The 17875-nt window shown below is 44.1% G+C and overlaps 1 protein-coding gene across 3 annotated transcripts in view; it reads right to left on the bottom strand.

Annotated features, from left to right (window-relative positions):
* Positions 1-10056, bottom strand: part of ACVR1 (activin A receptor type 1) — a 126463-nt gene extending 116407 nt beyond the window's left edge. For all 3 annotated transcript variants that reach the window (XM_022569771.2, XM_022569770.2, XM_089916806.1), the window contains exon 1: positions 9651-10056. The gene's annotated coding sequence lies outside the window, so the exon portion shown is untranslated. The remainder of the gene's footprint in view (positions 1-9650) is intronic.
* Positions 10057-17875: the final 7819 nt, after the last annotated feature.

Genomic DNA, 17875 nt, shown 5'->3' with positions numbered 1-17875 from the left:
GCCTATAGGGACAATGCAGTTAGCATCCAGTGGTGAGGCAGACTAGGAGTCTAAGGAACTAAAGAATAAACAGCAACTGATGCTGGGCCTCAGCACCCGGAGGAGAACAGGATGAGCCAGGACTGCCGTAACCACAGCACACACGTCCCCTCAGACAGACACAATCACAACCACAGGTTTCCTGCAGGAGTATGGGGCCTGCTCCTGCCAGAGCTTTCAAGGTTACAGGAGTAGGTGGAAATTTGGACTTTTTGTGGGAAATTTCCCCATATTTAAATGTTGGCAACCATTTTAAAAAATGTTTTGAATGCAGTATCAAACAGGACACAACTCTGAGGTGTATTCAGCCCACGGGCCATCTAGTTTTCAACCTCTGCTATAAAGCATGGTGACTTCGGGATGTATAAAGCCTGGGTTAAAGCTCAGGCGTGGGACCTTAGACATCCTCCATCACCCCTCTGAGTCTCAGTCTCTCCTGTTGTAGAATGGGGATAATAAGATGAAGTATCTCACAGAGTTGTATGAGCCTTAAATGAGAGAATGCAAGTAGGGGCCTGATCAGGTCCTCCTTCACAGGTATTATTATCTTATTGCTGCTCTTTAAAAATCAAGTCTAAAACCTCTAGTCTGACATTCAAAGTAAACCATAATTTGGCTCTGAATCTCCCTTTCCAAGTTTTCTTCTAAAGTGCTCTCACCTTAAGGTACGCCAGTCGCATCACAAAGAGCTTTGAACTTTTATAACTTCCAGGAATTACCATATATGCTTGGCAAAAAATAAAAATAAATAAAAGTGAGAGAGGGTATGCAATATAACCATTTAAACAGCACTGGCCATTCTACTCAGGACACTTTGGCCTGGAAATTAGTGCAAACTCAGAGACATGAGTCTGCTGTTCCTTTGAGATGTCTCAGGTCTTAATGCCTCTCCAAGAAGCTACACCTCAAGGCACTGAGTCTGATTCTAGTGATTAAAAATATGTACAACTCTGGGACTTCCCTGGTGGCACAGTGGTTAGGAGTCCGCCTGCCAATGCAGGGGACACAGGTTCAAGCCCTGGTCCAGGAAGATCCCACATGCTGTGGAGCAACTAAGCCCGTGCACCACAACTACTGAGCCTGTGCTCTAAAGCAGGAGCCACAACTACTGAGCCTGCGTGCCACAACTCCTGAAGCCTGTGCACCTAGAGCCCGTGCTCCGCAACAAGAGAAGCCACCGCAATGAAAAGCCCACGCACCACAACGAAGAGTAGCCCCCCGCTCACCACAACTAGAGAAAACCTGTGCTCAGCAACAAAGACCCAACACAGCCAAAAATAAAATAAATAAATTTATTTTTAAAAATATATGTACAACTCTATTTTTTACAACTTGACTCAAACAAAAGCCAACTATCTTGTATTTACTTGCCCCATTCCCTGGTTTTGGAATGTTGCCTATTCCACAGCCTACACACAGATAGATACCTCTCCAAATGATAACATCAAAACGGTACCTCTTTCCAAGGCCAGCCAAACAGCTACTTCCTCAAAGGTGTTGGCTGATCCTTATCCCTCTGTATCTTGTGACCAGGATACTCAGAGTTCTGCCCTTTATAGTTACATGTGTGATTCTTCAAACCCTTACTCAAGTGCACCCTAAGATCAACTTGGTTTTACTGAACCTGACAAATGCTTAATAAATGAAGGACAAAGAGGGGGAAAAGATGAAGCAGAAGCAGCAGCAAGGCAGGGAAATGTTAATGATAAGGACAATGACAACAGTGATGGTCGCCGCCATGGGACTGTGCTCTTACTTACATCGTTGAATGCAAAGAGCTGTACTCTACTAACCACGTGTTGCGTTTCTGAACAATAAATGTACAGGGGTATCTTCCCCACCTCTCTCTCGTCCTTTTGGGGCACGTGACCTGCACAGGCACTCCTGCTGTCCCCATATTATGTGAAAAGTCACCCTCCCATTCAAACATAATCTAAATAAACAGGGAGCTAAGTGGCTCCTGCCACCAGTTTAAATTAATTAGTCCCACCTTCGATGCTGATTGGGATCAAGATAATGATGCACGCTTGAAGCTGGTCCCAAACACATACTGGTCACTTTAATCTGATTTGGAGAAACAAGCAAAGACCCCTACACAGAGAGAAGAATACCAGGATTGGGGGGATGATGGGGGAGCAGCAGAGGGGTATGGACCATCTGCAAAGTGACTGAGACTCATACAAGAAGAAAAACAGAATTCTCACCCAGATTAGAATAAACAAATTAAGGCTGATTTTCACAATACCTAGAATAGGTTTTTCTAAACAGCTGCTTAGAACCCATTAGCAAGTTGTGAAATCGATTTGGTAGATAGAGACCAGAATTTTCTGTAACAAAAATTGAACAGAAATTAGAAAGCATTGCAATAGTGTTTTGTAAAATGTGTAATTCAGCTTTATCTTTAATATGCATGCGTATGTGTGTATGTGCATTCAGTCATGATGTAAACTCAACTGCTGAGAGTCAAAAATGTTTTTAAAATACTCAAATAGAACGTTTGCGTTTATATAATCTCTGGGGACTAAGATTTTCCATTTTTTACTATGCCACACTCATAAAATAGGAGAATGTTTGTTCTTGCCACCTGTTGTGCACAATAGTTCAGTTCTTCAAGCTCAAAAAAGCCTATAAAAAATATCATTTGGGGCTTCCCTGGTGGCGCAGTGGTTGAGAGTCCGCCTGCCGATGCAGGGGACACGGGTTCGTGCTCCGGTCCGGGAAGATCCCACATGCCGCAGAGCGGCTGGGCCCGTGAGCCATGGCCGCTGAGCCTGCGCGTCCGGAGCCTGTGCTCCGCAACGGGAGAGGCCCCAGCAGTGAGAGGCCCGCACACCGCAAAAAAAAAAAAAAAAAAAAAATATATATATATATATATATATATATATATATATATCATTTGGCACACTTTTCTCTTACCACTTTCCTATTCCCATAGAGGAAGGTGAGAGTCACTCTAGAAAACCACCTACACTTTTTCTTGCTACTGGTTGTCCCTCCATATATTTCTCTCTCTTGTCAGTCCCTGACATCAAGTTACAAGTCCAAAAGCACTGGCTCTCTTGGTGGTTATTTGCTTATAAGCACTGAACTATCACTTAAGGAGAGTGAACAAGCACACTGGATTTTCACCCAGAGTGTAACACCACTTATCAATCATAGCAAAAGTGAAGATTCAGAACTTGGTTTAAAATAGCTCCTCAACCTATCCCCTCTAGACCAGAAATGCTTTTTCTCAAGTTCTTTTTATGGCACATTTTTCTCAGTACCTGCTCTCCAAACTCCAAGTATCATCCCACATCTAATATCTAGCTTTGTCCGAGATTACCCCTACCTTCCTTTATCCCCTCTGCACATTTCTCTTCAAACTCAAGGTTATTTTTTAGTTCAGTCAATAATTCTTCCATAAATGCCTAAAAAAGAAACAAAAACTAGAGCAATCTTATTTTCAATGGCATCCATGCTGCATGGTGGCCACAAAGGCCCATCCGGCTTTCATAGATGAGCAAGGCACCCAGCTGTCACGCGTTCGAGTGGAAAAGATCTACGTGGGACACCCACTCAAATCAGCCCTTAAAAACCTACCGAAAGAGGACTTTACTTTGGATTCTGTCCATTTTCCCAAGAGGTCATCCACCTCTCACATCAGCACTGTCTACCACACTATTTTCAGGGTCAACTGTTTGAGAACATATGCAACGGGAGAAAGTTAGTGTCGAGGAGTCAATTCACCAGTGTTTGAGTCCCAGCCACACACATGGTACTGCAGGAGTCCTGGCTCTGCAGGCTAGGAAAAATTAGTTGAGATATTTTTCCCCAAAAAAAGAGGTGTCATCCTGAACTCTAAAAACAACCAAAAAAAAGGAACCATATACGAAGAGAATACAATAGATGTTTGTTGAGTTCACTAAGTTAAAATAGCAAGCATAATAAAGAAATATCAAAAACAGTTCCTTCGGGGCTTCCATGGTGGCGCAGTGGTTGAGAGTCCGCCTGCCGATGCAGGGGACACGGGTTCGTGCCCCGGTCCGGGAAGATCCCACATGCCGCGGAACGGCTGCGCCCGTGAGCCATGGCCGCTGAGCCTGCGCGTCCGGAGCCTGTGCTCCGCAACGGGAGAGGCCACAACAGTGAGAGGCCCGCGCACCGCTTAAAAAAAAAAAAAAAAAAAAAAACAGTTCCTTCAACCTACAGTGTCTTTTGTTCCTGGTTCCCAAACACACTTAAGGACTTGTGTCTGGCATCATCTTCTCTCGCGACCGCCTCCCTGACCGTCTAGAGTACTGGCTTCCTTTGCTCCTTTCACGTGCAACCATCCAATCATTCTCTCAGCAATTAAAAAACAATTTACTGACTGTGTGGTCCGGGCCAGGTATTACATTAGGCGCAAGAGATACACAGAAGATGAATATGACACAGTCCTTGCCCTCAAGGAGCCCAGTGAGAGAATTTGAAAAGTTTTAAATTGGTGAAGAGAAATGAATTGTGTAGAACTTTAAAAATTGAGGAATGAATAACTTGAAGTCCTTGCCCTCAAAGAGATCAATCAAGTCCCAGAATGAGTAGTGAAGATGACCAAACCCTAAAAGAATGTCAAAAGGCAAAATCCAGGAAGCATTCTTGCTTGCAATGACCAACCATTCTGAGCCCTGAAGGATTTGACTGTCCTCAAAAGTGGGAGAAATGAGGGATAGGGCAGCCAAGGTTTAGCCTTTATGATGAGAGAGCTGAACTCCTGCAAATCCATCAGGGCACCTGCGCTAAATCGGACCCTCTGACCTAGCCCATCCTCCAAAAACAAACTTCACCTGCTGCATGAACCTCCACAAAATTTAGAAAGGCTAAAATGTAAAGTCACTTTCCCAGTCACAGAAATAAAGGTCAAATACCCAGAGCAAACAATGAAGCAACTCCAATGGGCAAAGAGGAATGTTGGTCAAAGACTGAAACCCAAAAATCAAACAACTGAGTGGCGGTGGCTCTGGAGAAAAAAGCTCTCCTGGATCACAGGAGAGTCTTTTAGACATATAAACAAGCTCAGATTTCCAGAAACACATACAAGAGCACAAGAATATTATTCAACTGTGCAGCCGGTTTGAATACTGGGGGTAGGGGGAAATATTTGTTTCAACTTCAAAAAGGAAGCTGCTGGGTCTCCTATTAATTTTGAGAGCATAAGTTCAAGTAAAACTACCTTCAATCTGAACCAAAGGCTGTGATGTGCCAACCACACCAACTCTTGACGAAGCTCTTTCATAAGGGGTCTTTAATTTGAAGGCCCTTCCCAATAGGCAAATCCTGGTTTGGAACTTCTGATTCTTAAACTAGCATGGCAAGCAAGAGCAGTCTATGGCCAAGTATTAAAAAAGAAGAGGTAAGTATTCCATTTGGTTCTTTTAAGAGCTGGAGTTGGCCACAGAAAGAAACACAAAGTTTTCACTCCAAGAGATCAAAGAAAGCATTTTGTACCAGGAAACCCAATTCAAATCCTCATTTCCAGGAATAAAGCCACAGTGCCCAATATTTGCTTGGGAAAATAAAACAGGAGACTATGTGGACTCCAATTAAAATCTCTGATGGTTTTATTTCAGAGCCTCGCCAGTTTAATGCCGTGAACATTTTAGCCAGGCACTGCTTTAACTTAAATAGCGGCTTCCCAGTCTGAACGGTCACACTTACACTGGGTAAAACCGAAAGCGTTTCAACACTTCATGACAGCATTCTTTGCCCCATCCTGAGCACTAGATATATAAGACAAGGTGATGCTGAGAAGTGCCAGCTTCAGCCCAGCCCATGTCTCCCATAACCGCAGTCAGGAGAAACCACGCAACAGTCCATGCTATTATTCTAGTCACGATATTGGAAATGAGAGTGGAAGCAGGAGAAAATGGGTAGGGGGCCGGGGGGACATACCTCAATCTTATTCAGGTATGACAACAATCAGCTTGCTTTAAAATTATCACCTGGGGTCTTGTCAATCAGCCAACAGTTCTTGCGTGCCTACTTCACACAGGCACCAAGCTAAGTCTACGTAGTGCACTGACATACTCCCCAAGTAATCATTATGTTAATGGTTATGTGTTTAATTTCCTTTACCTTTTTATAAAAAAGTATGCATCGTGTATGTAGGTTATAAAGTCTAAAAATAAAATCAGCACCCATGAACACATCACTTAATCCAAAAACCAGAATATCACCCAATACTGTATCATCTACCTACCTCCCCCACCCCACCCCAATCCCCAGGTCCCCGCAACACACACACACACACACACACAGAATTCATTGTCCTGAACTTGGGTTTCAATCTAAGTACGAATGCATTGGGCTTCCCTGGTGGCGCAGTGGTTAAGAATCCACCTGCTAATGAAGGAGACACGGGTTCGAGCCCTGGTCCGGGAAGATCCCACGTGCCGCGAAGCAACTAAGCCCGTGCACCACAACTACGGAGCCTGCAATCTAGAGCCCGCGAGCCACAACTACTGAGCCCGCACGCCACAACTAATGAAGCCCGCGCTCCGCAACAAGAGAAGCCACCGCAATGAGAGGCCTGCGCACTGCAAGGAAGAGTAGCCCCTGCTTGCCGCAACTAGAAAAAAGAAAGCCCGCGTGCAGCAACAAAGACCCAACGCAGCCAAAAATAACTAAATAAATAAACAATTTTTTTAAAAAAAGTATGAATGCATCTTTAGGATTATTTCCTAATCATAACCAGTGAGTTGGCTTTCCAAATACAGCAGTGTTATATTGTTTCTTCTTAAAAGATGATGTCTTTAAGGGTTTTTTTTTTTAAGGTGAATCGTTGCTTTAAAGACAAATACTAACTAATTAATAGACTGAGACAGACTTAGCTATGGTAAACTCATGACGACAGTGTACAAATGAATGACCTTTGTGGCAAACACTGGCAAGAATGGCCGAGAACATGGGTTCCACAGTCCCACAAACTCCTGGTTCAAATCCCCCACTCCACCACTGACTAGCTCTACAGCTTAGGGCAACTTAATTTTGCAAGCCTCTATTTCTTATTGTAAAGGAATGAAATGATAATAAACCGTATGGTTGTTGTGAAAATATAATGAAAAAGTGCGTGTAAAGAGCTGAGCACAGTGCCTGGCATGTTTTATCCAGTCCACTTCCTCCCCAAATCAACATCTCTGTCATTAAATTCACTCAAAACATATCAGAGGATTGTCCCACCATCAGTAGTTTACTTCTCCCTAATTTCTAACATGTAAAAATAAATCAAGAGTCAGGGATCCAACAGCAGAGCAAGCACAGAGGAGAGGTTCCAGTCCCAGCTCCTGTTTGCCTAAAGTACACTATTTACGCATTGATTCCATCTTCACCTCATGACCTTGAATAGCGGGATCATTTTTCAAATCCATTTCTACCCCATCCCTCCCTCCCCCAGAAAGCTGGACTACTCAATCCAACCTTACCTAGAAGCCTATCACGATCATCACGGGACTAGTCCTGTGCAATCTAGGGTAAGATAGAGGCATAGTCTCTATTTACTGATTCAATCACTATTATCCGTTCTGTTGACAAATGCACAAAATTTGGTAAATCACTACTTTGGAAACAAAACATTACAGTACTATTAACGGAATTAAGTTCCTCACTTCTGAAATTAATTCGCCACATTCCTGAATATGGCATACTCCTCCATCTTTACTCTGCATCCTTAGTATCCTTTTAAATTACTTAGAGGTAACAAGAAACTTATTCGGATTCAAATGATCACTCTCTTCCAAGGTACGAAAGTTGTAAAACTACTACCTATATCAAGTTTTATTTAAAACCACTCTCTCCATTTCAAGTAAAACTTACCCATACTTCTAGAAAAGGAGAGAATGAACCCATCCCGGCCCTTGATTTTTTTTTGCCATCTATGCAGAATTTATTGCAACATCATTCACCACCTTTGAGTATTTCCAGAAGGGGTGACGGTAGAAATGTGATTATCCAACACACAATGCAATCAGTCTAAGGCCTACACATCTCAGCCTCAAAAGACTTCTGTTTTTTTAATCCCAGGACAGAAAACAAAAACAACTGAATCACAAGAAAGGAGACTTGGTCTTAGAAGCCAGGTGATCCAAGTCCTGACCAGGCCTAAGATAACCTCCCAACCCCTGTGTCCCCATCAGTGAAATGGTGAAGATCCATAATTCATACTCAAGCATACTGTAAAACTGGGTGGTGAGGCCAGTGTCTGAGGTCAGCACAAGTCTAGTGTCTGCTGGCTGCCCAAGCCCGGGCCCCCTGCCAGCCACCCACCTCCAGAGACAAGTGCCAGGACATACTATAGTGTTTCCATTTAAGGCTCGCCACTTGGATCAGCCCAGCTCTTGAAATTTCTTACCACCACCTTTCCAGGAAGAATTTTTTGGGGGGAAAAGGGAGGTGGTGTCTATTTTTTGCCACCGCCTTTCCTTGGGCTGTCAGAACAGTCTGCATCTGTGGGACAGGATTCTTTAAAACCACTGGGTTAAGTCCGTGTCTAAATGCCAGGGCCTCTTTTCAAAAATATACCAAAGTACATATGAGATCAGTCCCTTTTCTCATCATCATCGAACTCCCACCTCACACACTTCAAAAAAAAAAAGAAAGCCCAATAAAATTTACAAACCCATTGTATTACTTTGCTACCTCTCTCCCAAAGCCACATTAAGCACAACTTTTTAACCAAGACTTTTCTTTTGCTACTAAGTGGAATGTTTTCTTCCCTAAGTAGCTTCTTCTACAGTTTATCTCCCATGCAAGGAGGGTTCAAAACTCCCGGGGAAAAGAAGGGGAGTCTGGGGAGAGTGGGAGACTTATCTGGCACAAACTGGACAGAGCTGAGGCAGTCTAGAACCCGACGGAAGTTAGGGAGTCCGGCAGCCCCAGAGGCCCACATCTCTCCCCAGCGCACCCAAGGGTCTAGCCTCGCTGTTTTGGTGACCGTGTGAAGGAAGGGTTTTAAACTTGGCAAAGTACCGTGCAACATCTGTAACCACATTTGCCTTCTGGGGATCGGAAGATGAATCCCACATTCCTGGCTTTCAAGCTTTTTGAAACTGCAGCTAGGAAGAACGGAGGGAGGGAGGGCGTTGAGCAGAGTTTATTGGCTGTCTTTCCAGCAGAAAATTCCTCTTGGAAGAGACGGATATTTTGAGGGTGGGGGTGATTCGCCCATCCCTTTACTCTCTACCAAGCTCAGCTAGGAAGGTGAGCCCCGTGGCCAGGCGGTCAGATCGATTTACAAGTCAGAGGCGCGCACCCTGAAGGAGTTCACTACATGCACACACGCGCGCACACACACACGCGCGCACGCACACACACACACACACACACACACACACTGCAAACCAGAGACCACCGCACTCCGCGCCTCTGCCCTCTGCCACATCCCACCGGCAGTTCAGGCCCACAGCAAGACAGTTTTGTTCCGCGGCGGCTTCCCCCACCGAGAGTGAATCGGCTTGGGGGAGAAAGGAATGAAAGCGAGGGGGAGGCACCTCAGACGCCCACCCTCCCACCCCCAATTCCTGCCCCTTCTCCCGCTAGGCTCCCTCTTCCCTCGGTCCTCCCGGTTCCGGCAGACGCGGCCGGCGACCTGCACTAACCTCTGGTCCCGCGGCGGCGGGGGGCCGAGCCGGGGGAGGCGGAGTGCGAGCCAGCCGGGCGCTGCAGGTCGGCGCGGCGCGGCGCGGGGCGGGGCGGTGCAGCCGGCGAGGGAGCCCGGAACTCCGCGGGGCCGAGGGCCGGCGGCCGGCCCAGAGCGGCAGTGGCGGCGGGTGCGGCGAGCCGGTGCGGGGCGCCGGGGGCTTTCCAGCCCTGGGGCCGGCGCGGCTGGCCGAGGAGCTGCCTGGCAGCGGCGGCGGCAGCGGCAGCCACCCCGGGGAAAGAGCCGGAGGAGGGAGGGGAGGCGGGGTGAAGAGGAGGCGGAGAAGGAAGGGGAGGAGGGCGGGCGGAATAAACTTCCCGAGGCGCTGCGGCACGGGCTGGAAAGACGGCCGCGGGCGGGCCGGGTTGGGGCTGGCCCGGGGGGCGGCGGGGGCGGGGGCGGAGGACGGTCACTGGAGAGTAGAAAAGTTCCCCCAGCGCCGAGGGGGAGGCTGCGGCGGCGGCGGCGGCTGCAAAGAGCAGGAGCCGGAGCGGGAGGAGCGGGAGGAGGAGGAGAAGGAAGTGGCTGCGGAGCGCTCGGCCAATGAGTGTCTGGAGCTGTGATTAACCAGGCAGCAACACATCATTTCCTCCCGGCGCGGATCCAGGGAGCCGGGAGGGAGAGGGAAGGCGGCGGGGCGGGGCAGTCCCCGCGCCCCCTGCAGGCGCCTAGCCGGGGGCGAGCCCGCCGAGCCCCGCCGAGCCTGGCCGAGCCGCCCCCGGCGCGCCTGGCGCTGTCTGGCCGGCAAGGAGGAGGCTGCGAGCGCGCCGCCCGCGGGGCTCCTCGGAGGCGGGGAGGCGGCGGGGCAGGCCCGAGCCGTGCTCCCGCGGCCGGGGTGGGAGGTGGAGAGGCTGCGCAGCGGGGTGAGTGCCCAGGTAGGCGCGGGCGGGGCCGTCTGGACAGCTCCCGGGGGCGCGCGGGGCGGGCGGGCCGGCGGGCTGCCTCCCGGGCCCGGGACTTCGGGCGGCGTGCGGCTGGAGTCCAGCTTGACAGACTTAGGCTGGATTCTCGGAGAGAAGCCTCGGCATTCTCATCCAGGCCATTTCTGACCTGTCTTCAGATCCCCTTCCACTTGGCTCATTTCCTCGTAAGGTCTGGGGTTATGCAAGAGCTTGCCATTTTTGCAGTCCGCCTCCTTAGTAATAAAAATATGCATTTGGGGCGGGGGGAGGGGGCTCTGCGGTAATCTGGCCCTGCCCTAGGCGCCATGAGAGCTTACAGTGGATAGGAAGGGACATTCCCCGCCACAGGGAGGCTGACAACCTCGGTCCTTAGATACACAAAACACACCAGTGTGCTAATATTATCCAGAGCATCAAAAAGGCATGTGAGGATCAAATTTTGCATGGTGCCTGCTGAGTGTAAGGAAAGCACCAAGCCATTTTCTCTGCCCTCTGGAAGTTTAGAATGCACAGTTCTATCACAAAGCCAAATAAAAGCGTGAAGCTAATAAATGGGAATACCATAAAGTATTTTTATCTCTACAGGTTCATTCATGCAGCAGGCATTTACTGGGTGACTGTCTGCAGTACTGCAAAAGGCTGCAAAGAAAATGTAAGATCTGGTCCCTGCAGGTCAGGAGTTTACAATCTAATTAGAAACACAAGGCAAATATACATGAAACCCCTAGAAAAGAATCCCCAGGTACTATACAAGCAAGAAGATGTAGAAGGCTGGGGGCATTTTTCCATAAGGGGAAGGGCTTTGTACCTGTATGACTGGTGGGAATCGGGAGAGGAAATTACAGGTCAGTCCAGCAAGAGTGCCTGTATGTATTCTGGCTCTGTAGAACAATGTGGCAGGTACCTCAGTGTCACTTGGCTGAAGCGTCAGCCCTGCCACTTACAAACTGTGTGACCTTGGGTACATTTTGACCCTCTTTAAGAGGGAATATAGCCTGTCTCATGAGGTTTGTTGTGCGGTTCAAATGAGATTACACACATGTGGGAGCTTCTCAAGCTGCTGTGTGGAATATTCCTCAGTCGGGTCCATTTACAGCGTTCTCATGTTACTGACCTCTTCTTGGTAAGCTGCTTTGTAGTATCCTCTAGGCTGTAAGCTCCAGGAGGGAAGGAACCAAGTTTGGTTGTGTCCACCATGTATCATCATGCCTAGCAGAGTAGCACATGTGAGTACTCAATGAAGGTTTGCTGAGTAAGTCAATAAATGAACTAATGAATCCTGTTAAGCTTTTGACTGTTCCTTTTATCTCTAACTTCACAGTGGTCTTATTGTGTGGCTGGCTCAATGCAGAACCCTCTAACTCAACCCTCATGTAAACTAAGTTGTATTCCAGGAGACTCTCTGGGAGGATTCTGGGTACTTCTTGCAGCCTTGTAACATAGATAAATTGATAGAGTGTGTGTGTGTGTGTGTGTGTGTGTGTATAAAACAGGAGGATACACAAGGATACAGCCCTTCACACAAGGCCCACCAATGCAAGGATACAGCCCAAATACAGACCTTTGGCTTGGATACCTTAATCCAGGGTTTCTCAACCTTGGTGCTATAGACATCTTTGGTTGGATAATTATTGTGGGGTGCTGTCCTGTGCAGTGTAAGAGGTTTTGCAGCATCCTTGACCTCTATCCATTACATGTAAATAGGACTCCCTCCACAGTCATGACAACCAAAAATGTCTCCAGACATTGCCAAATGTCTAGGGAGGTGGGAGGAAGCAAAATCACTGCCCATTGAGAACCACGACTTACCCCAACATCTAACCCACTGATTTAACTCTGGTGGAAAATCACACTAGTAAAGTAACTTGGAGGAAATACATCTTCTGTCATTCTCAGATTCCCAGATCTCTTCCATCGTATGTTTCAAGGAGCAGGACTCTTGTTAATTAATTGCGGCTGCATTGTGAATTGGCAACTCTTCTGTTTTCTGCATATCCTCCTCCTTTACACCCAGATCAACATGTTCATTTCTAAAAGTCAACAGCTTTCAAAAACTATTAGGAAACAGAGTCTTGAGCAACCTAAGAGTCCTGTACAATATTTTCCTATAAAATTGGGGAAATTTATTCTATAAAATTTTGCAGACTGTGATACAGAATATAAATTATAATTTTTAGAAATGATCTCATTTAAAATATCTAAGCAACTACAGTGAGTGATTTTCTCTCATCTTAAAGCCATTTCTTTTTGGCTCCCAGAGCGTTTTCCTTTCATAATCGTATAAAGGAACATGGCTTATTAAAACCTATAAAGCAAAATTCAGCTTAGTTATATATATCAACTTTTACAAGCAAATTCTTTAGAAGAATATTGGTGGGATGTTTGAGAGCTGGTGTTGATGAGAATCATGATGGATTGATGTGCTGCAGTTCAATTTCTAGAGGCTTCTGGAAGAAAAATAAAGATTAGTGGTTGAAGGAATGAACAAACAAATTCTGGTAAGTCTGTTCATTTGATTTGGGCATGTAGAACCAAAAAAAATCCCTGCTCCCAGCAGGCAACAGTACCATGTTTACAATGCGAGCAGACATTTTTGTTCAGCAAGACAATATAATCTGTCTTATTAAATAGTTATTTGAAGCATTGGTTTTATAGTTTCGTTCATATTTAGTTTTGGTTGTAAAGTTGTGTAATGGTTACAAGCATATGGAGATTAGTTTACATCTAGTTGAGTGGTCATTCACATTTAAGTTGAGCGTTGAAGGCTGGGTAGGCATCCAAACTGCTTAGAAAAAGCACACAGTTTGAGGGCTGGATGTGGTTTATGGTAAAGCAATTCTCCCATTTCTGTTTTGTTAGACTGGAACTAGGACACATACTCTTAGGGGATCTCCAAGTTCTCTGTGAAATTTGTTCTTTTGCTTCAGTTACAATATTTTTAAAAGAAATTAATACCATATTAAAGTAATTAATATGATGCATATTCTGGATCATATAAATGTTTACCATGCAACCATGATTCCACTACCGTTTTTTGCTATGTACCTATAAAGAACATGAAGCTTATTTAAATGAAATTTTATAAAAATTATTTAAGGCATCACTGAAGGTCCATGGAATTTTTTTCCTTTTGAAGGTGTCAATACGCTACTCAAGTGTGAGAAATACTGACCAAGCTGCATCATAACTATTCCTGGCGAATGATGAATTAAAAGACCCTGAGATCTACAATTTAGTCCTAATACTGAGGCCCATGAGAAACCAATATTATGTTCCAAAGATTGAAATGACTGGATCAGAACAGTAAGAGGTGGAAGGGAAATCATAACCTGAAAGGGTCACTAAAAATCCTATCAGGACTGGCACCCTTTTCCTCAAAAGGTAAACATTTAACCAGTTAGGACAGACACTTGTTTATCTTCCAGTTAAACTTTCCCAGGTGTATGAATGACTCATTAATTGCTCATTTCATACAAGACTTTATTGGACATCCACCATATTCAAAGAACTGTGGGAGCTACAGCCACTTCCCACTTGGGAAAGTTCATCCAGTGATTCCTGGCACAGCGGGTTACATGCAAACCAGTGTGCGGCTATGAGCCAACCATGCGATAAAAGAGGCATTACAAAACCATTGCAGAAAGGAGAGATTATTCATTAAACAATGTTGAGGCACTTGGACAAAATCCTGTTATTGCATCTTCTCACATCATTCCTGAAAATATTTCCAGAAGGAATAAAGAGTTAAACATATTTTTTAAATTATAAATTAACTCAAAGCAAATATAGGTAGATACCTTTGGATGAGGAAAGGACTTTTTTTTTTTTTGGTTCCACCACAGGGCTTGCAGGATCCCAGACCAGGAATCGAATCCAGGCCCACAGCAGTGAAAATGCCAATTCGTAACCACTGGACCGCCAGGGAATTCCCAGAAAGGACTTTCTAAATAAAAGCTATGGAAGAAATAAAAAAGATTGGTTGGCTTGACTATGTAAATTTTTTTCCTTAAAATGTCTTAGGGAACAAGCAAACAGATAAAACGGGGTGGGGGGAGCCAAGTAGTGAAGCTACTTACAACATATACTCAAAAGGGTTAAAATCTTTAATATATTAAAAAAAAAACTTAACCAATGAACAAAATGGACCTTTTAATAGAAAGTTGGGTAGATGTCATAACAGACAAGGAAAAATAAATTTTACATATGAACATTAGGAAAAAGTTTACTCTAAAAATTGAAAGGGTAGTGCAAACAAAACTGAGATAAAATGTTTTACACAATTTGCCAGCAAGTGAGCATCTTATCTGTTGGTAAGATTGACTTTTAAAGGACATTCAGTTGCTGTGGAGAGTGTAAACTGGAAAGCAGTTTCTTGAAGATAATTAAATGATATGTATCAAATACCTTAAAAATATTTATACCCTGATACTTTAATCCCATTTCAGGAATTTATTCTATGAAAATAATAATCACACAAAAATTTATATAAAAGAATGACCATCATCTAATAATTTTGGAAATGCCAACAATAAAGCATAAGTTGAAAAAATAGGATACCAAGATAATATTCCAATTCCATGACCCTTATAAACACATGAATCCCTCACACTCACATATACACAAAGATGAAAGACTAGAAGGAAATTATTTCAGATGTGTAGTAATTATCTTTGAATCATGGATAGGGTTAACGTATTTTCTTCTTTACACATGTCTGTGTGTTGTAAGTTTTCTATATTACTTTCATAAGCAGAAATAATCATTATAAAAATAGAAATGCATATATTTTTAAAGGGTCTGACGATCATGGAACAAACCTAACTGGTGAGGAATGTATATGGACTTACATGTGTGAAGCGGGAGTTAGGAATTAGAGAATAGAATTCAAATTAGGCATTTTTGTGCTCTGCTGGTAGGTCCATATCTTTCAGAAGAAAATTTCCCAGAGGCCTCAGAGCCTTGTCTCATTCTTTGCCTGCATCTCAGTCTCTTTGTGACTCATTTCCTTGCAACCTTGAGGGCTAGATGCCCATCAGCCCTGTCCTCGGTCTTGCACACATTCTGAAGCTGCTTGAGTTTCTAATTCGCTTAACTATGGTTAATTTTGCTACATTGTAGAGATGTGGATTTTTAAAAGATACTCCCTGTGGATGAATGCCCTCAGGACAACCAAATTAATTCCTTCCTCAAATTAAACAAATATATTTTGAATATAACTGTGTAGTTCTTGGTAGAATCCAGCCTTACAGTGGCTTTTTGTTTTTAATGAACATTCCTTTGCCTGACTGGTCCCTCCGAACACTGGCATCGTGAAGACATTTTCATGGATAAGAAATCAAATTAATTTTCCAAGTCCTAGTGTAGCCCTACTCTACCAATATCTAAAATCCAAAGGCTTCCTTTTTATTAACCTACTTTTGTTTAATGAAACTCCAGAGATCAGCTGCTAAGTAAGGTTAATTACATATAGCGGAGGACTAGCTATGTGACCTTAGGCAGGTAACTTCAGATTGCAGAGCCTAGCTTCAGCCTAGCTTCTCCTCAGGTGGAAAGTGAGGGGTGAATTGCATTTCAGAGGTCTCTTAGTTTCAAAATTCCACGACTCAAGTTAGAATTACTAAGAAGCTTATTATCTGAAATTGTTGATGCTGTGTTTGACATTTTGGGGGACGAAGAGCTTAAGATTCTCTAGGAACTAACAGAAGGCCAGTGGGACTGGAGTGAAAGGAGCATATGGTGAAGTGACCAGAGAAGACTGCGGTGGCCCAGCCCATTCATGCAGGTCTCACAAGAACAGAGCCAGGGAAGTGATTAAAGGGGTTTAAGCAAAGGAGTGAGTGACAAGTTTGCTCGATGTCATTTATCATTACACCCAAGACATCTGTACTCCTTTGTTAACAAGATTTTTCCCCTAATAATTATTTTGTTTAGGGCGCAGTGGTTGAGAGTCCGCCTGCCGATGCAGGGGACACGGGTTCGTGCCCCGGTCCGGGAAGATCCCACATGCCACGGAGCGGCTGGGCCCGTGAGCCATGGCCGCTGAGCCTGCGCGTCCGGAGCCTGTGCTCCGCAACGGGAGAGGCCGCAACAGTGAGAGGCCCGCGATACCAAAAAAAAAAAAAAATTATTTTGTTTAAAAAAAAAAGATACAAATTATGCAAATACAAAAGGATATATTGTATAACAAAAAGTAAATTCCAGAATCACCATTTTCCCAGCCACCCACCCTCTTAATGCTTCCTTACAGAAACATTGTAGACGTATGAAACTATACATTGTGCACTCTTCTGTCCTTTGCTTCCTTTATCACCATTTCAATAATACTAGGCCCTATTGTTAAATAGTCTTTGCTATCACAACGAAGTAATTACAAGTTTTACTACTATTATTGTTCCCCCCCTTCAAGTAAGCATAGATTCACAGAAGTCTAAGACTGGAAGAGACCAAAATCTCATCTAGTCCCAGCTCTGCCTTTTACAAGGAAAAAGTTTATTGCTGAAAAGTCATGTGATTCCTCAAGGTCTCACAGCCCCTTAAGGTAAGGCTGGATTCAGAACTCTCGGCTGTCCTAATCACCTTTAGGTCCCTTTATACTTTCTGATTAGAAAGTTACACATGTTGTAATTAAAAATGCTTTTTAAATGATATGCATGGTATGACCTGATTTTTAATTTTTAAACAGATGTATGTGATGCACAGAAATGAGCTTGGAAGATATGGAATAAGATGCTGTCAGTGGTAATCTTGGCAATGTGGGTGATCTTTATACTTTTTTGGTTTTTATAGCAAGTTTACTGAGGTTAAAGTCACATACCATATAATTAACCCATTTGAGTGTACAATTCAATGGGTTTTAGTATATTCACGGAGTTTTACAGCCATCACTACAATCAATTTTAAAACATTTTCATTACCTCCAAAAGATACCCTGTACACATTAGCTCACCATATTTACACTTTTTATTCTTATGTTGTATTTCCTAAAAATTTTAAAGTAATTGGTACTGTTATAATAAAAACAAACAAATCTATTAGAAAGAAAATTAAAATAATGCAATATTCACTATGAAAATATACAGAGGAAATAGAGAAAAGTATTTCAAAGGAGATAAAATCACTTAATTTTACTATTTCTGATATAAATAGATATAATTTTGGGGAAATTTTCTCTTGGTCTTTTCTGTGCATATTTATATATTACAAGGAAATAAGCATAGTTTTCTCCTACTTGTCTTAGTTATATTATTAGCATTTTCCCAAGTCATTAGATATTCTCTGAGTA

This window comes from Delphinapterus leucas, chromosome 8, assembly GCF_059928025.1.
Source record: "Delphinapterus leucas isolate spDelLeu-1000000601 "Yukka" chromosome 8, BTC_Dleu_Yukka2, whole genome shotgun sequence".
NCBI lineage: Eukaryota > Metazoa > Chordata > Mammalia > Artiodactyla > Monodontidae > Delphinapterus > Delphinapterus leucas.
The sequence above is the reverse complement of the archived record's forward strand: the minus strand, read 5'-3'. Positions and strand labels throughout refer to the sequence as shown.